The sequence below is a fragment of the Cupressus sempervirens genome, chromosome 1 (assembly GCF_028749045.1).
Source record: "Cupressus sempervirens isolate cs-2001-9-10 chromosome 1, ASM2874904v1, whole genome shotgun sequence".
NCBI lineage: Eukaryota > Viridiplantae > Streptophyta > Pinopsida > Cupressales > Cupressaceae > Cupressus > Cupressus sempervirens.
In genome coordinates, this window is record NC_143118.1 from 736280018 (window position 1) to 736306612 (window position 26595).

Sequence of the window (26595 nt, forward strand, 5' to 3'; positions counted from 1 at the left end):
GGGAATTTTACTCTAAAATTGCAGAGCAATAGTAGAGAATAGAGAATGATCTGACCTAAACAAAATCTACAAAATTTTCCTTTATAGTGCAGGCATAACTGAGATTTTCTTTCCAAAACTATCCTACAACTACCGCCATCAAGGCTCTGCAGGGAACAATCATTGGGATCTGAGGAGATCTGATCTTTTTATGTCAAATAATGCCTTGAGAAGATAGAAACGGCACCATAACTTTGCTCTGACTAAGTAGATGGATCAACTGGGGGTGGTGGAGTGTTCTTCTTTGTCTTGCATTCACTTCTGGGTTGGTTGGGATTGATTACAGAGACCAAATCGTGCGGCAAAACTTAATCTCCCCTGTTTCTGTCTCATGAATCAGTAAGGTCAGCAAATCAACCTATCTTGGCACCGGGATGAGCCATGTGGACCAACAGCCTTTTATCTTTTTGCCATCTTGCAAAGTCTCCCCGAGTTGACCATGTCTCTCATCACTAACCACATCAACCTTGCAAATTCTAACCATAACGGTTACATTAACTGTCAACGCCCCCTAACTGTCAATCTTGGCCAGGCCCGCAAAGACACGTGTCACCTAGGTGCTATGTCGCTATGGGTATCCTTTGAGCAATTTCCCATAGCGAGATAGCGCCCGTCGTGGATTTCTCTTAGATCTGACGATCGTGAAGACTCGCCGTATACTATGCTATCTCTTAAACTTTCGGGCCCATGAAACACCTCAGCATACCTAGCATCTGACTTGACCTGAACTGGCATCCAATTGGCGACCCACAAAGAAACTGGTCCCGTAAAAACACGTAGCGGCTACCTGCTTTCCCGCATTATTTAATCTCCTCGCATCTTGATAATGTGGGAAAGCGTCAGCCCTCGATCCTTGAAGATCCAATGGTGATCAAAATCTATCCAAGGCTGTATACCTAGTTAATTGGGTGGGCCAATAAGATCCGCCTTCATACTCTGACCTGTCTGACAGCTACCACGGAAGACAAGCCACCTGTCAATACCTTCTAAGAAAGTGGGCCCATGACGTCAGCGAGACAGGTGTCGCCAAACCGCTTCCCTGCATTATTTAATCTCCTCGCATCTCCATAATGTGGGAAAGTGCTAGCCCTTGATCTTCTTAGATTTGACGGTGCCCGTAACTTGTACCTTCTAGACCTGCATGACTACACTTCGCGACACCACCTGGACGTGTGTCAACAACCCGCTTTCTCGCATTATCAGAAGGTCTGACAAAGCTCCGAATGCGGGGAAGTGGGCACCAATAGAATTATCAGCTCAGCCAACCACCCTATCCAACCTACAGCCCACAGAAGGAACGCGGACCCACCGTATTTTCTAAATTTTGCCGCAATGTTATTTTCTGTCTGGGCGCTATGCTGCTAATGGCGAGGAATACAAATTTTTCGATAGCGCCATAGCGCCTACCGTGGATCTGTCAAAGTTCGGCACCGAAGAAAAAGAAAAAGGAGGACCCACCATGACATGTGGCCAAAAAGGGCTTTCCCGCATTATTTAAAGGTCGCGCATCTTGATAATGCGGGGAAGCGGGGAACCATAGATCATGGAAGATCTAATGGTGAGGGAAGCTGCACGCCGGCGGAAATAAAATATAAGGTTTTTCATTCAATTTTTTGATATTTCTTGGGCATTTAAAATAATATTAACTCTGGGAACTAGCCGTTGGCGAGCAGGTATTCAAAATTCAAATATTTGGCGGGGAGGCACAAAATGCAACAGAAAGCAGTGTTGAAGTGAAATGTATTGACTGAAATCATCATTCTGACCACTTGATTTTGCATTTTGGGTGTTTGATGTTGTTTGTTTTGAAAGTTAAGATGAAAGTATTAAAATTTGTGTACCGGGTTTTAAATCACTAAATAATGAATTGATACCAAAAAGTATATGGCAATATGCTATCAAACAAGAAAATGTGTCATTTTACACACGTATAGCATAGATCAAAAGCATGAATGTTTTGAATGTAAAATTTGAAGGGCAAACTTAACAGGCAAAAAATAAAATCATTCATTTCAGCTGATGACATTCGAATACACATTAAGGCGGATAAAAATAAAATCAGAAGATTCATTCAAACCAATCAAATCTTGATCTATCTCAAGTTCAAGTTAAAGATATACATTGCAACATTGCAGGACATTCCTCTATAACGAAAAAGTTTCTTGAATAACTCAAATACTAGCACTTGCTTGGAGACATGAAAGAGTCCTAGTGACTCCATTTTATGAGTGTCCTAATTTGGAGGTCAATAATAACACAACTATTAGTAGCAGCAATAAGTATAGCTTTAACTCAAACGATATCTTGAATGATGATAGTATTGGTGAGCATTTGAAAATTGATGAATAGAAGGAAAATGATTAGATTTATAATGATACTCAAATGTTCTTAGTAGAAGATGCCTCTCCTATTTTGTGGTTGATTCATTTGAGTTGGAATTGAATTCGAAGTACAAGCTTAAAGTCAAGGCCAATGTACAAGATATTGTTTTTTACATTATGTGGGTGATACTTATGTGGGTTTGAAATTTTGGGGTACTTTGTCTCTAATAAAACAACACCAAGAAATTGTGCAGATGTACCCAAGGGAGTTTATGTATACACAACTGCATCTCTCAGCTACACTAAGGAACTTCAACATCTCTCTGGTTTAGTTTTCTTGACCATTATATAATAAAATACCTCTCTTTAAAAAACTGATAAGTTAATGGAATCTTCGCAATTGCCATATGAACTACAATTGCAATTCACTTTATGGATATGACATATAACAGCAATGCTGAGAAGAGAAAGCCAAATACTTGTCAAAGAAATTAGTTGCCATGATTTAAGGATGCTTAAGATCCATTTGAGTCATATTCACTTTATCAATAAATGGTACAGCTTGGAAACCTTAAGATTAAATGTATTTTGGTTCGATGAAGGGAAGACAACTAAGAATAGGTTTAACAATAACCCTGCCATGTAAGGATTTCCTATGTCCAATCCTCATGAATCTTGTCATCTGGAACTGCTCTATTATTCTTAGCCTCAGGAGACTCCTCTATCAACTTCACCGAATCCCACAACAGCACATATCCTCTCCCAGGCATATACTTGTTAAAAGGATCCCTTCATGGTAAACAAAGCCATAGCAAGTGGCAATCCTTGGCAAAAGGCTTCAGTGAATCTACGAACCGGTCAATCCTAAAATAACTATGAGCTTGAGTAATTAAGTTCTATCTCTATGTCCATGTCCCCTTCACAGTTCAGCATGATGATATCATTGTAGGTCATGATCTTCAGAGACAGAAGAATTCTTTGATCTTACTTTGTCATATTGCAGAACACATATGTCACATCCACTTTTGCATGGACTTTGGACTGGCGCCCACAAACCATAAGAAGGAAATGTCTTATTTTTTACATATCTTCCCTTGACTAGGTTCCTAACTTCTTGTGGGCAGCCATAGTTGATGAAGATATGTCTGTCGTAAGAACCCACATTAGTATTTATGAGAAATGATGGGAATGATGAATTTAGACTGTTTAGTATTTTCATTGTAAACACACTACAATATTGTGGTAAAACTAGATGAACTATTATCGTGAGTATCCAATATTTCTAACAAATAAGTATAAGACAAATACATTGATCGTAGAGGGTGTGGTTTTTTATATGTGCAACTCCCAACTGTAAACATTTCTTTTCTTTTCTTTTTCTAACTGTCATCTTCTTTTCTCTAATCTATTGATTGAAGAATGAGATTACGTATGCTTCTCTTCCCATCCTATGAAGTGTCATCTCTTTTTAATTTTCTTCTTATTGAGTATTTAGTGCTGCATATTTTTTTATACAGATGAAACATTCGTTAACTTGGAGATTTGTATACTTTTATGTTATGTTCATTGTTGTACCCCACCAGTGGATAGAAAACTTGAGCACTCAAAACAGTTTTAAACCCCATATCATGAGAATAAATTTATTTTATGCAAGGCCACCTAGTGCTTGAAATAATTCACCAAAGTCATTCTATAAGATCTTAATTCTAACCTTTTAGGCTGGAACAATAATAAAATTCAGATCAAAGTCATTTCTATCCCGAAACTTGAGACAACATTAACAAGTCCTGATGCTTGTAACAAAAGCACAAACTTTTCAGACACAAGGCAGACACATCCCTTACAGATTCTTCTCACATTTGAAAATCTCATCAAAACACTTCAAAATTAAAGCAAAAATGAAACCCTCTCTTACAGCCTTCTATAACAACTTAACATAATACTACAAAATCTAAGAATAAATAAAATCCAAGAAAAAATTGAAACAAGATGGCACGCGTACCTGTACTTTCTTGGCCCTACATTCTGTCCATATCAAATTCTTGAATTATGAAACCCTGCAGCTATCGGAAATAGAATGGAGATTATAAAGTAGACAAATCGATTCAAATATTCAAATACTCCAATCTATTCTGAATTCTCGCAGACTCATCTAATATTTAGAAAGCCCAGACTCCTCTTAACACTTAAAAACCCCAGACTGCAAAATCAAAGCAAAAGAGAAAGCCTAAAAGAATAAGCAACCCCTGCAGACTTCTGAAATTTTTTATCAAAATTCTGCAAAATCAAAGAGACAAAACCCAAGAAACTATAAATAACCAAAATAGCATGCATACCTGTATCTTTAGTTGAGCCATCACCAAAATATGTCCAACAAGAAAGTTTTAGCTTAGGGTATGGATATCAAAGACGTTTGTAATAATTCCAGGTATGTGCAATTGGCTTTAGTAGAGGATGGATGCCCATCAAAGCATAGCTTGAAGGAGATCTTTGTAAGATGTTTTTGGCTGCACAGACAATGCAGGTAATTTGTTCGACAAAATGTCTCGGGTAAATTTCAACGTACAGAAAACAATTCAATTGCAGCCATAGTTCAGGAGGCCCTTTTAAAATCTGAAGAAACCTCTGTATATTATGATGACTCGTCAGATTTATGAAACCTCGGCATGCTCAGAACAGAAGCTGTTAGAAATGAGATATTCAAATACTCGAATATAGACGTTGGAACAAAGGAGCCGTTAATATTTGAATACTACAATGTTTACGTGGCAATCTAATGAGTGGATTTGAGAGGCTTTCCTTATTCGGCTTATCACCTGAATACTTTTTATTAATTGAGTTTAATGTTAATTATTTCTTTCTTTAATATTTCCTATTCATTTTGTTGATTAATGAATAGTACACTAAAAAGAAATTGTGGAGAGGTACAATTAAAAATTTAATTAGATGATGTTTAAAATAAAAGTTATATGTAGTCAACGGGCCCTTGGTCTACTGGTGAAGTTGAATGGCTCACAAAGAGCCCACCAGGGATCAAGTCTTGCTGAGTGCAAGGTCCAAAGACATCAAAAAGGGATGAGGCCAGGATCGTGCCTTGGGCGAATTTGGCAGCGTAGATGCTCCTCGGTCCTTGTCTCTTAGCTGAAGACGTTTCAGGCACGCGTGGGCCCATATCGAGTACCTAAAATGTCTTTGTGGATGACATCCATTAAAAAAAAAAGTTATAAGTAATAAAAGGGAAAGTAGGAATGTCTTAAAGAAACTTGCGTGTATGTAAAATCATTTATTTTGCAAAAGGTGTTGTATTTGATAAATTATGTGACTTCTGTGAGTTACAACTCAACATGAACCTTTGTAAGGAACTTCTAGAAGAAATTGTTTTTAATATTGAATAAACTTAGTAGATTTTGGAAAAAACAAAATCCAAGTACAAATGATGATTTCTCTTATTAGCACCCTCATTCTCCAATATAATATAAAAGATTTCGAAAATTTTGGAACTAATCATGACATTAAAGGTTTCATAGATCCTCTTAATTCCACTTCAAGATCTAGTGTATAACCTCATAATTATTCATTTGGTGAGTGACAAATATTGCTTCCATTCACCAAAAATAAGGGAGTGAGGTCATGTCATAATTATGGAGGTGGTTGATGTCATACATATCAAGGTGGTAGGATAAGGGATCACAAGGTGTTTGAGATTTAAGTATAACATATTGTATCTTTTTAAATTAATCATGTCGAATATATTTCTTTATTATATTAGCATTGGATATTAATTCACTGGTTAATTTATAGTTAAAATAACTATATTATTAATTTTAGATTTAATTTAATTTATGTTTTTATGTTTAAATTTTGATTTTAATTAGAATGAAAAAATATTTTAAAAAGGTAAGTGGGTTGACAAAGCAAAAAGTATTTCGTCCACTCCAAATTTGTCATGTGCAGATCTAATGAAAGACTAATGGTATGAAATTAGGGGTAGATGAATTTTGTTCTTTTTAGTAGAAACCTCTTCCTTTTGAGTGTTGGACTTATCATGGAAAGGTGAGATGTCGAGGGGGGGTGTGTGTGAATTAGTATCTCTTGAATATTCGCCAAATGGTGACTTTCACTCATTAGGGACCTTGAATTTGGCAAAAAAAAAATGCACTTTTTGGGGTGGCCATACCACCCACACTTTATGGAAATTGTGTCCCATGCTTAGACCAATCACCAATAATGATACACAATTATTTTTATTTTGGTAATGATTTTGCCAATGGAATTTAATATTTCCATGTGGTAAATTAAATATGTTTGCCTACAATTTTTCAGGCTTGTCTTATTTGATGGTCATATTTGCCAATATGTGGCAAATCTTTAAGTTATGTTATATGTACTTAAGTAAATATACATGACATGTGTCTCTATTATGAAGACTTTCCAAGTAAGTTTTTATCATTTTGATCTTTGGCCCAAAATAGTTTTGATTATGGATAGGTGTCATTATTCTAGAGACTTTCCCTAAAACTTGTTGTCCTTTAACATTTTTGCCCAAAATAAGATTTATGCAAATTGATTTAGGATCATCTAATGGTTATTAAAATGGGTTACTTTTTTTTAGATGGTATAAAAATATTGTTTCTACATATTTGTACTTTTGGTCATGAGTTTCTTTAATAATTAAAGATTCGCCAAGGTTTTACAAAAAATTCATACGACGAAAAAATTTACCAATGAAGTTAATTCTTTTCGTAATTTGAAAAAAATTCACGAATAGAAATTAATCTTTTCCCCCTAAAATAATGTTAGATTCACTAAGATTTTATACTTCTTTTCCAAAGGGGGATTTCTTAAAGTTATCCTTGTACATATCCATGATAGCATTTGATGAAGAACATAAAGTAAATGCGAGAACTATAACAATAAAAATAATTATATGCAATCATCAAAACATTTGACACTTTAATTTGGTCATACAGAAACCCTTGGTTAGAGGGAAAACTATGGTGAGAATGACACTAACAAAGCCTTCACTACTATAGTAATAAGGTTTCTTGTTAGGACTTACAAACGTTGTCACTTATGGTGACCTACTCTGTTAGGAGTAATACAATAGGACATGTTAGTGTTCACCTTGTTAAAGGTCTTTGCAACATTCTTTAAGTGTGCACTCGGTGAGGAGATTTTACAATAGGACTATTAGATCCATTCTATTAAGAGATTTTCCTACTACAATGGTAAGAAAGTAATAGCTAAGTGATCTAATAATGTGCAACTTACTTTTCTTATTTCAGATATGTTCTTCCTAGCTATGGTATCACCTTCTTGTGATTGAATTCAATAGTTTTGTCCTTAATCATTTCTTGGTAGCTATGTTCTACTATTGTAATCTCAAACTATCATTCCTTCAGCATAACTCCATCTCCTAACAACCTTTAATATATTTTTGAATCCTCTTTATTTAGAAAATCTTTGGCTTTTATCATACATAACCTAATTAGGGTTTGGTAGCTTTTGGAATTCATGATTAAAAAAATAAATGATCTATATTCATCCTTGTCAGAAACACTTTGTGTCTTTATTTCATTGGTCCAAATCTTTGACTTGGGATCCATAAAATCATGTTTTATTTCCAAGAAATCTTACCTAATATTTTCCTTGATCCTTGTAAATTGTTTCCTAGCTTAGTAGGAATTAAACATATAGAATTATGTGCCTTTACAAAAATTTATATGCTTCTTGTACTACTCAGTATATTCTACCTATTCCTCTTGGTAAACTTGTTGTCCTTCAGAAACATATCCATGCTTGGTCATAGCTATTCTTAGTATACATATTGCTTGGTTATCTCTCTACATAATTTCTTAGTTATCTCTATGTATACTTAGTTGTATGCTTGGTACTTATTTTTATTACTAACTTAAGCTTCATTTGGGGTCCATAACTATTCAATGCCATGGTTCACCAACTAAGCTCTTTCATCCATACACCAACCTTCCTCTTCATTTTAGATTGGCAGTAATGAAAAGACTCAACTGTAAATAGGAAAAACATTCTCCCTCTTTGGCATTAGTGGCAATAACTCATCTATGTGCACAAAACATGTTCAAGTACTCAAAACTGAATTTAGTGAAAAGTTGAGTACTCCCAATAAACATACGCTCTTGTTTAATTCCTACCCCTAGTTTACTTTTTATGTTGGATTGTCGAACTCTTTTAGGCTAGTTTTATTATTATGTTTTATGATTGTGGTACTTGGTTACTCAATTTGGTTTAGATGTTATTTCATTCTTAGTTGATATATTTGATGAGCTACTTGATACTTAGATATTTCATGTGTTCACGATTATTCTTTCAATGATGATATATGTATGTTCATATAGTGATTTCAGCCATTTCATGATGATAGTTATATAGATGATTTATATGCAATTTTTATGGTTACTTACCCCATACTTGCATGTGTATGGTGTACTTGTATGTTTTACTTTATGATTGACATTTCTGATGTGGTTGAGGGAGGGAGTCATAATCACTTGCTAGTCGGGACCTACACGATGCACCACTCCCCACCATTACATGTTTAGTTTAGATTATATGTGTATGTACATACTTAGATTTTATGCAGATTGTAGGTACCAAGCATTGACTTCCCTAAATTGCTAGGATGAGTGTGCCTTATCGTAGTATCTCAATAGTAAAAGAGGGGAGATGAGTCCAAATCCTAACCTTAAGCCAATTGTCCTAGAAAGTAGGACAAGTATCTAAGTTATTTACCCATCTGAATTCGGCAAGTGATGTGAATTCGTGATTTTGACCCTTGAGTTTGATCTAGTATTACGTACTTTATAATGAGTTTTTGTATTTAGTTTTGTGGGTCTATTATGATTTTCAGTTGTATTAAATCAAATTAAAAGACAATTTAATGATTTAATTTAATGAAAATTTTATAAAGAAAATCTAATATTTAATTGTATTTAATTAATTGAGAAATTAATTAAATAAAAGAATTAAATTTAAAGATATAAATAAAGTTCTAATTTTGGCATAACCATATTTATTTAATTTAATAATAATATATTTAGGAGTTTTATTTTTATAATAAACTCTAAATATTATTATTAGGTAAATTAATAAATATTTTATTAAAGATGACTTGTAATTTAATAAGAGAGAGAAAGAATTAATTTAATAAATTTTGTTTTAATTAAATTGCAAAAGGTTGTACATGAAAATAAAATAAAATAAAATAATTAAGAAAAAGGTTTCGTGTGATTGCAAAACCAAAACCCTAAAGGGAGAAAGCTCTTTATTAAGAAATTAGAGCCCATTTCTCCACACACAGGTTTGGAGGAGCCAATTTCTAAGAAGAGGGTTTCAAAAGAAAGAGAATTTGATTGCAAGCTCTAAGCATTTGATTGTTTAGCATCAGATCTAAGTAGGATCTTGTCAAAGTTTTACATAGTAATTCTTCTTGAAATCTTTGTCTTCTCTGTGTTTGTGGATCAATATTTAGAATTTAATTTGGGTTGAAATGCTTGTTTGTGAATTTATTATTTTTTGTTTCGAAAACATCTGTAAACAAATTTGAGATTGGAAACCTTGTCTGATGAATTTAGGAATTTGTATTTGGATTGTTCAAATCGAGATAAGGGTTTCGAGAAGATTATAAAAAAATAAATTTATAAAATTGATAGTTTGTATATTTGTTTTCTAGTTAGATCTATATTAAAATAAATTATATATATACAGCACAATAATTATGGGGCATTGAAAGAAAATTTTTATTTTAAATTTATTATTGGGTGGGCGAGGTCCACCACCTTCCCACCCCCCTTCTCCTTCCCTATCGCATGGTTGTGATGGTAGCCAAGGCTGTTGTGTAGTCCTTGACTACCAAAGTAGCCAATCGCACGTAGGCCTAGGGCCACGTGGTGGCTACCCCATTTGGGATTTGCTAACAAACATTTTTAAATTATTTTTTTAATGTTTATTATTATTAATTATACTAATTAATGTTTAATGTATTATTTATTTATTTTAATAATAATTTAATGTTATTATTATTATTAAATTAGTAATATTTATTATATTATTAATTTAATAAATATTACTTATGATATTTATATAATTATTTTTATCAAAAAATTTAATAAATTTTTAGATTTAATAATATATATAATTTTAGAGGTTTAGTTATATAGCTTTATTTTTAAAGGGAGATATGCAGGTATTAAAGTTATAATTATAATTTCTAATTTATTAATTTAGAAATTGTAATTTAACTTTTTTTTTAGAGATTTGCCTAGACCTGTTATATGTTTCAAATTTGGTTATATGGTTCAAATTATATGTAATTAATTTTATACTAGGGAAGTTTAGGTCTTTTGAAGATTTGAAAACCTTAGTAATTATGACACTTTGGAAATGGAAATTGAAACCTTGGTTGTATATCAAATCTTTGTGTTTGAAAAAAAATTGAACTATGAAATTTGCTGCTTTTCATGTTGGGATTTTGGGTTTTGACCTAGTACGTTGACTTGTCAGGATGTTTACCACGGGTTTGGAATTTTTTGTTCTATGATGATGGTATGTATATGATCCTTTATACCTGACCATGGTGATGTGTCACATGTTTTTTGACTGGTTAGAATAATTTCCTAGTAACACAAGGATTGGACCCCCTTAAACAATGATTCATTGCTAAAATTCATCATGTTTCTACTTAGAACATCATGCTAGATTCATTTAATGTATCAATCTGGGAATGTGAACTTGAGATGGTGATTGCAAAGTTTATGCTTTAGTTCTTCTCAATAGTCATCACTACTAAGGTAAAAACAATTGCTAGAGGAAACTTATACTAGGAACTGAACTTATAGATTAATTCTCATCTTGAAGGAAAGACATGACAGTAAATAAATAATATTTTGGAAGTAAACCTATGATGCAAGATATAGTCAATGGTTTTGCTACCAGTGGCTGAAGGAACAACAATACTTAACAACTCAAAGGAAACTTAACTGAATTATACTTAAGCATGAATAAGGAATTCACCTCCCGTGTGGGCCCCCACGAAAGTATGAACAAATTATAACTCAGAGATTGAACTGAAAAACTATCATATATTCATTCAATAAAACATGGACACAATATAGAATATCAAAATGCTTTACTCTATTGCTTGATTACAACACGAATTTCTCAGAACATCTAACTAGCTTAGAAACATAAGTTTCAGCTTATTTAAAGAAAATTAGGAAAAACAGAATGCCTACAAACTAGGTCTTCCATTACATAGCATAAAAAAATTTTAGTTTCAACGGTGACAACATCATTTATGTAAGAAGATAAACCACATTCAATGCTTTAGAAATATAGGAAAACTTGACAACTAGATTGTCTTGGACTAAATCAACAACCGCAAAGTGATAGAAGGAGTGGAGCTATAATGAACTTTGAAATAGTCACCCACCTTGAAAGACCCACTCATCCTTTAGGTCATGCTCCTTGCTTGACTTAATCTTCTTGCAAAAGGTTAACACAACAAAATCCAAGACACGAATCCAAGGCATAGATCATAATAAGTTTTCCCTATTTTAATGTAGCCTTGTCATACAATTGCAAGAGGTCCACCCATTAAAGCTAGAGAAGAAATATACTAGATTTACCATGACATTCATTAATCTAGATATATATATTCAATATTGTCTTTAAGTTTCATAAGCATCAAATATACATATAGTTAAAACTTATAAACATAAAAGAATGTATCATGTTTATGAAAAACTATAAGATATTCAAGTCTGTACTTAGAAAATCATAAACAAAATATCCTATAAAATTGACTTGTCATTTTTTATGATGATTTTGATCAAATATTTATAGTGCTTTTTAGTTTCTTGTGTAGAACTGAGGTGAATTGTGTGAATTTCCTAGTGTAACCTTTTGAGTTTTGATCAGTTATCTTTTGGTGCTTTCTAGTTACTTGTATAGGACTAAGGTGATTATCATGATTTCTCTTTAAGTGCTTTCCAATTTCCTATAAAGGACTGAGGTGAATATTTTGTTTTATGTATAGGTGCTTTCTAGTTGCTTGTAAAGAACTGAGGTGAACATTGTGATTTTATGAGTTGTACTTTTCATGAACTTAGGGTAGGTAATCTATGTGTACATTAGGAAGTAGCTTGCAATGGAGGCTGAAGCCCTAAAGAGGTTGTTTAGGTAACCCATTGTAAGTTTTTTTTAATAAGTGATAACATCTTATTAAATGAGAGTAAAATGAATTAATAAGAGTCATTGTTTTTCCTCACCTATGTCTTGAGTGCTAGTACAGGCTAGGATGGGAGTCGAGAGGATGTTTGGTTGCAACCTTACATTGTTAGTATGCCTTTTCTATACAAAAGGATATTGATGCCGCATAGAGACACTAGGGGGGCGGAGTCCAGAGAGGCTTCCAGGGTAACCTTAGAGTTGACTCATGTGATGACACTTTCCCACTTGCATAGTAGATTTCCTATGCATTTTTTTGCCTTTGGTTTAGATGTCATTTGTGTCTTGGTACCTTTGCGATAGATTGCTTTAATATTTTCCTTGACCTAGATGTTGTTTCAACTTTTGAATTGATACCTATATGGGGCTTGAGATTATCTCCTTAGCACAATGGGAGTGGGTCATTTAGGTTTCACAAGGTTAGGTGGTAGTTCTTTTTACTTATACCATTGAGATCTGACAACTGGACGTCGATGTTAGATGTCCTTGTGCAGTTATTCCTTTCATTTCTAATCTTGTGATTCTGATGGATGATTATATTTTGTTATACTATACTTGACTATTAGAGATCTTATGAGATGATATATTTATTTATGATGTACCTTGTGACTTGTACAATGGATGATTATGAATTCTAGTTATGCCAAGTGGCATCTTATATGATTATATATTATTTAATTGGATTTGTACTTATAGTTATTCCATGATGTGGATTTTGGTTTATGTGTTATATTTAATATTATTAAACTTATTTATATATGTGATTCAATGTCATGGGACCCTTAAGAGATTTTTTTTTTTTTTATGATGGTTGTATGTATTTGAGTTATTTTTTATTTGAGGTCTAAACAACCATCTCATTGGGGGTGTAAAAATTTTCCAACCAAAAACCCTCAAGGATGTGGTACATCAGGTAATCCTTGTAGAGAAAAGTGTTAATCCTTGTAGAGAAAAGTGTCACCTTGGGATATGGTGGTTTTATGGGAGCACCTACAACATTAGGGTCCAAAAGTTATCAGGGAGTGGGTAGTAGTAGGAAGCCTTCTTCTTTTGGAGGCAATCAACAACAGTAGTAGGGAGGATCTTATCCTCCAACATGGAGTGGTGATAATGATTCACACTCTAGGTATTCTTAGTACTCTCAGCACAATAAGTGCAACCAGTCTGACAAGCCATCACATAGTACTCAATCTTTTGCTAGTGGGGGTAGTTTTCAATAGTCCAATGCATCTAGAGTATAGAAGAGTTTTGATGGAGATTATTTTTCATGTAGACGATGTGGGCATAAGTCAACTCATTATCCTCAATGAAAACCACAGTTCTCGAATAAGAGACCTATAGCTTCAGAACCCATAGTTGGAGATATGGGTAGATCTTAGAGGGTGATTTTAGTGGAGTCTTATCCTCCTACAAGGGGAAATAGTGAGTATTAGAGTTATATCTTTTTTATGGGCTTCCAAGAGTAAGCCTAAGTCTAGGAGGGGTGGATGTAATGTTTGCTTGTAGTTTAATTTTTATTTTGGCTTGTCAGACTCTTTTAGGCCAGTTTTATGATTGTGGTACTTGATCACCTAATTTGGTTTAGATGTTATTTCATGCTCAATTGATAGATTTGATGAGCTACTTGATACTCGGTTGTTTCATGCATTCTTGATTATTCTTTCAATGATGATATATGTATGTTCATATAGTAATTTCAATTATTTCATGATGATAGATAGAAGATTTATATGTAGCTTCTATGGTAACTTACCCCATACTTACATGTGTATGATTTACTTGTATGTTTTACTTTATGATTGATGTTTCTAATGTAGTTGAGGGAGGGAGTCATAGTCGCCTGCTAGTCGGTATCTACACAATGCACTACTCGCACCATTACTTATTTAGTTTAGATTATATGTGTATGTACATGCTTGAATTTTATGCAGATTGCAAGTAGCGGGCATCGACTTCCCTGAATTGCCAGGATGAGTGTGCCCTACCACAATATCTCAATGGTAAAAGAGGGAAGATAGTTCTTGAGGCAAAATCCTAACCTTAAGCCAATTGTTCTAAAACGTAGGACAAGTATCTAAGTTATTTACACTTCTAAATTTGTCAAGTGATGTGAGTTCATGATTTTGACCTTTAAGTTTGATTTAGTATTTTGTACTTTATAATAGGTTTTCATATTTAGTTTTGTGGGTTTGTTGTGATTTTCAGTTATAATTAAGTCAAATTAAAAGATACTTTAATGATTTAATTTAATGAAAATTTTGTAAAGAAAAATTAATATTTATTGATATTTAATTAATTGAGAAATTAATTAAATAAAAGAATTAAATTTGAAGATTTAATTAAAGTACAAATTTTGGTATAATCATATTTATTTAATTTAATAATAATATATTTAGGAGTTTCACTTTTATAATAAACTCTAATTATTATTATCAGGTAAATTAATAAATATTTTATTAAAGACCTGTGATTTAATAAGAGAGAGAAAGAATTAATTTAATAAAGTTTATTCTAATAAAATTGCAAAAGGTTGCACATGAAATTAAAATAAAATAAATAATCAAGAAAAAGGTTTCATGTGATTGCAAAATTGAAACCCTAAAGGGAGAAAGCTCTTTATTAAGAAATTAGAGCTCATTTCCCCAAACATAGGTTTGGAGGAGCGAATTTCCAAGAAGAGGGTTTCGAGAGAAAGGAAATTTTCTTGCGAGCCCTGAGCATTTGATCATTTAGCATCAGATCTAGGTGGGATCTTGTTGAAGTTTTACATAGTAATTCTTCTTTTGAAATCTTTGTCTTCTTCATGTTTGTGGATATATATTCAGAATTTAATTTGGGTTGAAACCCTTGTTTGTAAATTTATAGTTTTTTCGTTTTGAAAATGTCTGTAAACAAATTTGAGATTGGAAAGCTGTCTGATGAATTTGGGGATTTGTATTTGGATTGTTCAAATTAGGATGAGGGTTTGGAGAAGATTGTCAAAAAATAAATTTATAAAATTAATGGTTTGTATATTTGTTTTCTATATATATATATATATATATATATATATATATATATATATACCAAATTAATAATATATTAGTGTAGTGATAATATTATTTTTCTTAAAGAAAAAATGAATATGGTTATTATGGCACATTGAAAGAATTTTTTTAAAATATACATATATTATTGAGTGGGTGGGAGCCACCACCTCCCCACCCCCCTTCTTCCCTATCGCATGGTTGCAATGGTAGCCAAGGCTATCATGCAGTCCTTGACTGCTGCGGTAGTCGAGGCTGCCAAAGTAGCCAGCCATACGTAGGCCTAGGGTGATGCAATGGCTACCTCATTTGGGGTTTGGTAAGTAACATTTTTAAATTGGTTTTTTTAATGTTTATTATTATTAATTGTATTAATTAATATTTAATGTATTATTTATTTATTTTAATAAAAATGTAATATTATTATTATTAAATTAGTAATAATTATTATATCATTAATTTAATAAAAAATTAAATTATATTATTAAATATTACTTATGATATTTTGATAATTATTTTTATCAAAAAAATTAATAATCTTTTTAGATTTAATAATATATATAATTTTAGAGGTTTAGTTATATAGATTTATTTTTAAAGGGAGATATGTAGGTATTAAGGTTATAATTGTAATTTCTAATTTATTAATTTGGAAATCATAATTTAACTATTTTTTTAGATATTTTCCTAGACCTGTTATATGTTTTAAATTTGGTTATATGGTTCAAATTATACATAATTAATTTTATACTAGGGAAGTTAAGGTCTTTTCAAAATTAAAACCTTAATAATTATGACATTTTGGAAATAGAAACTGAAACCTTGGTTGTATATCAAATCTTTGTGTTTGAAAATAAATTGAACTATGAAAACAATGTTTAAAATTCTAATGAGATGTTTGTTGCTTTTCATGTTAGGATTTTGGGTTTTGACTTAGTACATTGACTTGTCAAGATGTTTACCAAAGGATTGAGAGTTTTTGTTCTATGATGATGTTATGTATATATTATTTTATACCCAACTATGGTGATGTGTCACACGGTTTCTATGATGAGTTTGATCAAATGTTTGTAGTTCTTTCTAGTTTCTTGTGTAGAACCAAGGTGAATGGTGTGATTTTTCTAGTATACCTTTTCAGTTTCGATCAGTTATCTTTTTGTGCTTTCTAGTTGCTTGTATAGGACCAAGGTGATTATTGTGATTGGTCTTTAGGTGTTTTTTAGTTTCTTGTAAAAGATTGAGGTGAATATTGTGTTTTATCTATAGGTTCTTTCCAGTTGCTTGTAAATGGTTGAAGTGAAAATTGTGATATTATGAGTTGTACTTTTTGTGAGCTTAGGGTAGGTAATGTATGTGTACATTGGGAAGTGGCTTGTAATAGAGGCTAGAGCCCTAAAGAGGTTGTCTAGGTAACCCACTATTAGTTATTTTAATAAGTGATAACATCTCATTAAATGAAACTAAAATAAATTAATAAGATTCATTGTTTTTCCTCGCCCATGCCTTTAGTGCTAGTACAGGTTAGGATGGGAGTAGAGAGGGTGCTTGGTTGCGACATTGCTTCATTATTATACCTTGTCTATACAAAAAGATACTAATGCCGCATAGAGACACTAGGGGGGCGAAGTCTAGAGAAGCTGCCAGGTTAATCTTAGAGTTGGCTCATGTGATGACACTTGCCCACTTGCATATTAGATTTCTTATGTGTCTTTATTGTCTCTAGGTTTAGATTTCATTTGTGTCTTGGTACCTTTGAGATAGATTGCTTTCAATGTTGGAATTACAAATGGGAAACATATACTTCTGAGAGGGGGGGTGAATTAGAAGTTTAAACTTTAGCACTTAAAACTCTTATACCATTCATTAGATGCATGTAATAAACTGAAATGAAATGTAAAAAAAATGCATCAAAACATATAAACATACACACGCTTGAAACCTGATATGATTACCTAAAAAACCTTCCAAATGAGAAGGTAAAATTGGGGTGGGGATGACACCCACAATTCTTCACTATTGTAGCAATAAAGTATCACCTATTCAGGTTACATAGTTTGACCATTTTCATGATCTACCCTGTGAAAGGCATGCCCTGTTAAAGGCTTACAAAGGATTGTTAGATCCTACCCTATTAAAGGATTTTGAACACCTTGTTAGAAGTGTGCCTAGTTACAAGACTTTTAGAACATTCACTTGGAATGTCAACCTGTTAAAGGATTTTAGAATGACTGTTAAGTCAACCTTAGTCCAAAGGATTTCAACCTGCTAATATAGTTTTTAGAAAGTAATAGTGGAATGTTTGATTTGATAACTTACAAATTTTCCTTGCTGATTCTATATCACAATTCTATCCATCTTGATCCTCTTGATCTGTTAAAACAATGTTGTATCACTTCTCCTCTATTTTGCAAACTAATTCTGCAATTCTTTCACACTTCTAATATCACCTTGAATGCTTTCAAATCAATTCACCTCTTCTCTTCCTTCTATTCTTCACTTCCATCACTTTTTCATACGTACTAAATTATGGGGCTTTGTCTTCCTTAAAAATAATTTGGTGGCTTAGGGTTATGTATGAATCTACGACTAAGATTCATTCATTTTGCCATTTAATCCCTTCCAATTTTTTGATTGGTTACATGCTGATTGCATAGGAAAACCAAATAGATTCGATCTTATCTTCAAAGCTTTGAGATCTATCCATAAGTTGGCATAAAAATGGTTTACATAGTTGTTTGTGCCATCACAAACAACTAGGTCCATTCTATGTTACTCAGCAGTTGATAATACTGATGCTCAACACTCATTGTAATTCTATCTAGCTTGGCACCTAAACTTGCTTGGCATCAACTGTATGCTCGCCACTTGAATTACTCAACACATGAGTGACTTGACACTCATTGCAACTCAACATCTATACATATTATACTCGGCATGTATTACTAGCTCATCATAGACTTAGTAAATATCTTAAGTCTGTTGACACTCAATTGTCAAAACCAAACTAAGATCAACAATCTCCCCCTTTGACATGAGTGTCAAAAACACTTAACTATATGTAACAAATCTAATCTCCTCAAGTATAATATATACACAGTTTGACATATATACAAAACTTCAAAAATTTGCAAAATTCTGGAATAGACTTATATACCTCAAAATTTCATAACTCCCCTTAGTTAATGTGCCTATTATATATTCAAAATCTCTTCTCTTCTCTAAGTATATTTTCTTTATGTTGATACTCTTTGTCTTCAAAAATACTGACACTCTGTTTCTGTCTAATATACTCTATTTCTACTCTTTTGTTGTTTACTCCCCCTTTTAGGTTATCTCCTTCTTTCTCTTTGTCTCCCCCTTTCATATGTAACTCCCTTTGTATACTGATACTCTTTATCTCTCCCCTTGCATAATATCTCCCCCTTTATTCTCTATTATCTCCCCCTTTTTTTAACACTAATGTCAAAGGGTCTATACACTGATTGTGTATTTGTCCAAAAAGTTCTTGTGAACTTTCATTATAATCTATAGAGCAACATCCCAGTTGTCTAATGCAACATCTAAGGACTTTATTTGGATAGTTGTCTTTGCTGCAAGGTGAACTAGTCCATCCAAAGTTGAAAGATTAGGATCTTTCTTTAACACTATTTTTGCATAAGCTAGTTCCTTTTGGAATATTCCCATATGAGGGCTAAGGGAGGCTTGTATATTAATCAACTTGGCTCTTATGTTAGCCTCTTCTTCTATTAACACAACTAGTTGATTTTGTGTTTGAAGAACTGAAAGAAAATGCTTCTCACTTTGAGCTAGGTTTTTAGGTAATTGCATACCTGAGAGTTTCAAATTTGTCTCTAGGATTAGAATCCTATGGCTCATTTCTTGTGTGAAGAGTGTGGGATCACACAATTTTGTGTACAATGAGAATATGTTCTTAAGTACCTTCTTCACTTTCTCAATTTTGGTAGCCAATTCAACTTGTTATAGTGATATTTCACCAGATATTTTCTCATTATCTTTCCCTTAAAATTTCCTCTCAGACCATTCCATAAGTTTAGTATTAGTATCTTGGTCTTCATTAGTCACCTATTCCACAATTTTTGATAGTTGTTCTAATATGGGCTTGGATTTTTCAGGTGTTTTCAAGCTAAAGGCATCCAAAAAGATGTCCTTAATATCTTGTAATGATTTCCTTTGTTTATACTCTTTTCTAAGTATTTCTTGAGTTTTCTTTCTCTCCAAGGCTTCTTGCATTATACTTATCTATTCTAATGTCATGGTTGCATAGTCATATTTAGGTATCACTATCTCTTCATCTAAAATTGCATCACCATAGTGAAATACCTTGGCAACCTTGGATGAGCTAGAGAATAGAGCTGAAATCTACAGTGGTATTGCATCAGTGCTCGATTTTTGAAGGATTTTTATTGGAGAGCCAGATGTTGGTAAATTTACCAGTGTTTGTATGGCTTCTTGCTCCTTCTCCTTTGGTGTGTCCTTTTCTTCATTCTTGTCTTGATCAATTATTGATATTTTATCCACTCCTTGTGTTTGTGTATTAGGTATAGATACCTTTGTCAATCCCATTTGTGCTTCTGAAGTTTTCTCCTCTTGAGCAGTTTGTGTTTGTTGATCAACCATGACAACTTTTACAGTAGTATCAACCTTTGTAGATGTATCATCTAATGTTTGCACTAAAGGTTGACCACTAGTAGTTGAAGGGATGATAAAAGGTGGTTCTTTTGTATTCACCTTGTTCCTTGTTATATCAGCTACTACTTTTTGAAGTTTATCCACACTAACCAACACAGGGTTCTCACATAATCTAGCTTGTAGTGTGGTTTGGTCAAGGATCTTCTTTAGATCCTCTGTAGTTAATGGATTGATGTTCTGAAGTGAACTATCAAGAACATCCTTTACTTTTATAATTTCTACAGGTGTGTTTGTGTCATGTGGAGGGCTCATAGCTAGCATTTGTGCATCTTGCACACTCTGTTCTATTTTTTGCTCTTTAGTTGTTGCAATTTCATCTAACTTCTTTGATGTCTCCTCTATAGTAGTGTTTTCCTTTTATTTTTCTATCTCTCCTTCCTTTTCCTCATCTTCCTCATTATTTCTACCCTCAAAGGGATCTTCTTCTCCTACTTTAATTGTAGTCAAACCATATATCAATTTTGCATTTGTGTGGATTTCTTGACAACATCCTCAATTTTGTTCTGCAGAATGCTAAAAGCTTTATATTTGGGTGAAAATCAATTTCCATACTTTTTTTTTGCGTTGGTAATTTTTCCCCTTGATAACTCTTGAATCACTTGTATTAATGTTGATTCCGTTATTTCTTTCTCCATGTTTAGGCAGTAATGCCACTTATTCTCTATAATTGTATACAATTTCTTTGGCATTGTATTATCCAATTCAAGAGGAGTGTTCTTGAATTTTTCATCATGGCATACACTGACTCTTCTATTAGATTTTGGTCTTCTCTACCAATTTTTTCAAAATAAATAACCTTTAATCATGTTAAGTCTGCATTATCTCTAATATTATCACAAATATTTTCAAGATCAGATTTAGGTGTGTGACTTACCACTCTAAACTGACTTGTATCCTCAGACTCTGTCTTCTCATCATCTGTCTCTGGTTGTGCTATAAATTTTTTTCTTGGTTTCTTCTACACTGAACCCTTTTGTTCAGTAGCCTTTGTTTTCTCTTTTGTTTGCTCCTTGGCTTTTTGAGTAGTTTCCCTTGTATTGGCTCTTCTTGCTAGAGTTGTAGGCTTTGTTGTACTTGGTTTGATAGCCCTTTTTTCTTTTGGTTTGGCTATAGTTTGTGCCTTAGTTTTCCTCTTCTTTGGTTTAGGCTTTCTTGGTGCTTCCTTAACACCTTCTTCTTCTTGATCTTCACCCATGCCTTGGGTTAGAGCAAGAGGTTCTTGACCTTGTACCTCTTCTTCCTCTTCAACTTCTTCATCATATTCTTCATCATTATCTCCTACACCTTCTCCAAACTTAGCCTTCTTTTTCCTCACTATTTTGTCCTTCCTTTTCAAAGTTGAGGCTATCTTCAATTCCATCTCAACCTTTGACTTCACAACATCATAATTACCAAAATTTTTGGCACTTTTATCAATTTCTTCTTGCAGTGATAGCAGGTGAGGCTTCATCAAGAAACAAATGTCATTGTAGTGTTTCTCAACTAAGGAAACAAGAATCCTTAACCTCTATTTCATAGACTTCTTAAAGTCTTCAATATAACTTGTCATTACTGATTCAAAATTTTCTCCCATTTGTTCAATATACTCATTAATTTGAACTACAACTGACCTATTGGTCTTCCATCCTATTTTACCAAAAGATGGGAACTCATTTTGTACATAGAAAAATATGCATACCAGTATTGAACCAAATTTATATTGAACACTCTTTGACTTTCTTATTACTCCTAGATTCTCCATTATCTTCTGCATTTGGAGTTCTGCAAGATCATAGGTATGATCTTTCTTGAAAATCTTATAACCTACATCAACAACTATGTAGGGAACACTATTTAGTCTACTTGACTGATAGAATTGATGTGAAATGACCCTAATGGCAAAGTCAAGAAGTGGATTTGTAACAGTGTCAATAATCATTCCACACGTGTCCCACTTAGCTCCTTTGTTTCTCTCAATTACCTCTTTGGAATCGCTCAATGTCTTTGGCCAATCTAGGGTTGGGTATCTAGTAACCCTATGTACAATACTCTTTTAAATTTTAATAGGTCCACCCTCTAACCATAGGCATCCATCATGTATTCTACTCAGAACTATTTTGATCCACTCAATTTTGAAAACTATTGGGAAATCTAGGGCACAGGTTAAGCGCTTTCTCTCTACAATCTTGAATTCCTCCTTTAATACACCATTTTCACAAAATTTTTCATATGCTTGTTAGATTTCCATGTCTCCAATGCCTCCTACCTTGAAATTATAGAACTTTCTTACATCTTGTACCATTACAACCTTAGGTGGAATCATAGATAACACTCCTGTTGGGTCATTTTTATAAGCAACTTCTAGTATAGCCTTGAAATTTGGTTGTTTAACCTCGTTGCTGACTAATTGAACATCGAACACCTCTTTCTCTTTCACATTTATTGAACTAGACACCATTTTGACAATCTAGGGTTTAACAAATATGAAATTGCATAGCTCATCAGATGAAGAATACCTTTAAAATTGATGAATTGATGCTTGATCTTCACTATGATATGTGCAAATACTTCAATCTTGCTTTTGAATCACTTCTTTGCTCTTCTTGTTCTTGCTCTAAATTTTTGATGATGAAAAAATATGTGAAATTTGACCTTATACCTTTCAAAATATAGCATTTATTGCATGGTGTGTGTACAGCTATAAACTAAGCTTCAATACAATTTTTGTTTCACTCGGCATCCATTGATTTTACCATCACTCGAGAGCTATTAGAATTACCTTTACTCGGAACCCATAGAAATTTTCCTCACTTGGAAACTACTACTAACTTGGCTCCAACTGACTTTGGCTGACAGCTTGACACATACTAGTATTTTACTTAGCATATGAAGAGGATTTTTCACACTCGGCAGTAATGTGAAAACTTGAAAATTTGACCTTGGAATTTCCTCATTATCTTGCATCTTTCTTCATGCTAATAAATCTTTTTCAGCACTAACTTCTTTTGGAATTAATGTATGATAAAACATTTTAAATATCAGTTCCACATACCTCCTTTTAGCTTAATTTGATGAGGTGTGACCACTTGATCTATCAGGTGAAGTGATCCCTTCATTTGATGCGTTGCATCCATATTTCTTCTTCCATGTTTTGTTCATCTCTCCTCTAGTGTGTTCAACATTTATGTTGCCTTTCCCTTTGTTAAACTTTGAATTCAGTGCCTTTGACCTTGTTAGGCAATGCTTGCTAATATGACCAGTCTTGAAATAGCTAAAGCATGTAGTTTGACTCAACCATCTGTTGTAGTTACTATTGAAGTGTATTCTCATGCAATTCTTAGGGATGTGTCCATATTCTTGACAATGGTGATAGCTATGTCTTGTATTGTAATTCCAGTTATAAGAGTTTTCATAGCTTCTCAACTTTGTTGGCTTGCTTGGTGACCAAGTGGACTTGGATCTACGTTCAAAGGCTCTGTGTCCAAACTTTTGACAGTTGTAGTAGTATCCTTCAAATTTTTGTGCATGCATGGTTCTAATTCTACATTCATGTGCTTGATGACCTTGTTTGTTGCACTTATGACAATGAGTCATGTTCTTTGGCTTAATATTCTAACTAGCATTCTTACTTTTGCAAACATTAGCTATATGTCCTTTCTTACCACAATGATGACAAGTAGGTTTAGAGTTCTTACCTTTATTATTTATTTCCTCAGTAGCTTTGGATGATTCTCCTTCTTCATTTCTTATGTAGCCCAATCCTTATGTATCTTTACTGGATTTAGGGGATTTTAGTAGTTTCTCAAAGTACTTGATGGCTTCATTTGGCTTGTTGAAACTTTTAGAAAAATCCTTTTCTCTTTTTAGTTCATTCTGTAGTTGTTCATTCTACAACTTTAGTGTGGTTATTTCAATGTATTTGACATTCAACTCATGATGAGCATTCATCATTTGGCTTAAGGTGTCCAATTGCATGTTTGAGATTCTGGATAGCTTTGCTAACTTTTCCTCCAATTTGTTTGCCAAAATTCTTTTGTCTTTTTCAATCATGGCCTTGTCTTCTATAGCTTTCTTCTTTTGTTCAGTCACCTCACATAGCAGTATAACTTGTGATTCTTATTCCAACTTAAGATTTTTGATCTCTTCAACTTGTGCTCTATTCTTTTCCATCAAATCTACAATTGTTGCATTGAATTAACTGAAGTTACCATCTACAAATAACATTGTGGTGTCAATCTCTTTCTATTGTGTGTCATTTTCTTCTATAGAAATCTCTTTCCTTCTCTTCAGGGAACTCTTCAAAGCATCTCTAGCTTCATTCAATTGTTGTAGTATGAGATGTATCTCAATCTCCTAGTTTTCAATGGTCTTTCCCAACTTCTAAACTTCCATTTCAAGATCTCTTCTCCAAGTTGTAAAGCTTCTCCTCCTGAGAACTTAGCACTAATACTAATTGTTGGAATTACAAATGGGAAACATATATTTCTAAGAGGGGGGGGGGGTGTGAATCAGAAGTTTAAACTTTAGCACTTAAAACTCTTATACCATTCATTAGATGCATGTAATAAACTAAAATGAAATGTAAAGCAAATGCATCAAAACATATAAACATACACACACTTGACACCTAATATGATTTCTCAGAAACCCTCCAAATGAGAAGGTAAAAATAGGGTGGGGATGACACCCACAATTCTTCACTACTACAACAATAAAGTGTCACCTATTAGGGTTACATAGTTTGACCATTTTCATGATCTACCCTGTGAATGCATGCCCTATTAAAGGCTTACAAAGGATTGTTAGATCCTACCCTATTAAAGGATTTTGAACACCTTGTTAGAAGTGTGCTTGGTTAAAGGACTTTCAAAATATTCACTTGGAATGTCACCCTATTAAAAGATTTTACAATGATTGTTAAGTCAACCTTAGTCCAAAGGATTTTACCTTGCTAATATAGTTGTTAGAGAGTAACAGTAGAATGTTTGATCTAATAACTTACAACTTTTCCTTGCTAATTTTAGATCATAGTTCTATCCATCTTGATCCTCTTGATCTATTAAAACAATGTTGTATCACTTCTCCTTTATTCTGCAAACCGATTCTGCAATTCTTTCACACTTCTAAGTCACCTTGAATGCTTTCAAATCAATTCACCCCTTCTATTCCTTCTATTCTTTACTCACATCACTTCTTCATACATACTAAATTATGGGGCATTGTATTCCTTAAAAATAATTTGGTGGCTTAGGGTTTGATATGAATCTATGATTGAGATTCATTCATTTTGCCGCTTAATCCCTTCCAATTTTTTGATTGGTTGCATGTTGATTGCACAGGAAAATCAAATAGATTCGATCTTATCTTCAAATCTTTGAGATCTATCCATAAGTCAACATAAAAATAGTTTACATAGTTTTTTGTTCCATCACAAACAACTAGGTCCATTCTATGTTACTTGGCACTTTATAATACTGATGCTCAACACTCATTGTAATTCTATCTGGCTCAACACCTGAACTTTCTCGGCATCAACTGTATGCTTGGCACTTGAATTACTCTGAACATGAGTGACTTGGAAATCATTACAAATCGATGTCTATACATATTATACTCAGCATGTATTACTAGATTGGCATGAACTTAATAAATATCTTAAGTGTGTTGACACTCAATTGTCAAAACCAAACTAAGATCAACATTAATGTTTTCCTTGACCTAGATGTTGTTTCAATTTTGGTATTGATACTTGTATGGGACTTGAGATTATCTCCTTGGCATGGTGGGAGTGGGTCTTTTAGGTTCCACAAGGTTGGGTGGTAGTACTTTTTACTTATACCATTAAGATTCAATAGCTAGATGTCCTTGTGTAGTTATTCTTTTCATTTCTGATCATGCGTTTCTAATGGATGGTTATATTTTGTTATATTGTACTTAATTATCAGAGATCTTATGAGATGATGTATTTATTTATGATGTATATTCATTGAGATTTTCACACCTTGTGACTTGTACGATGGATGATTATGCATTCTAGTTATGCCAACTGGCATCTTATGTAATTATATATTATTTAACTGGAATCGTACTTGTGGTTATTACATGATGTGGATTTTGGCTATATGTTAGATTTAATGTTAATAAACTTATTTATATATGTGATTCAATGTCATGGGACCCTGAAGAGATTTATTTTGTTTATGATAGTTATATGTATGTGAGTTATTGCTTCTACTATTTTATCTCTTGTTATTGTT

General features: G+C 33.1%; 1 long non-coding RNA gene across 1 annotated transcript; it reads right to left on the reverse strand.

The window, feature by feature from the left end:
* Positions 1 to 2861: 2861 nt before the first annotated feature.
* Positions 2862 to 5019, reverse strand: LOC149580031 (uncharacterized). Its single transcript, XR_016359787.1, has 3 exons — positions 4697 to 5019; positions 4363 to 4423; positions 2862 to 3505 (listed from the first exon to the last, which is right to left on the reverse strand). It is a non-coding gene; the product is annotated as an uncharacterized LOC149580031 (long non-coding RNA).
* Positions 5020 to 26595: the final 21576 nt, after the last annotated feature.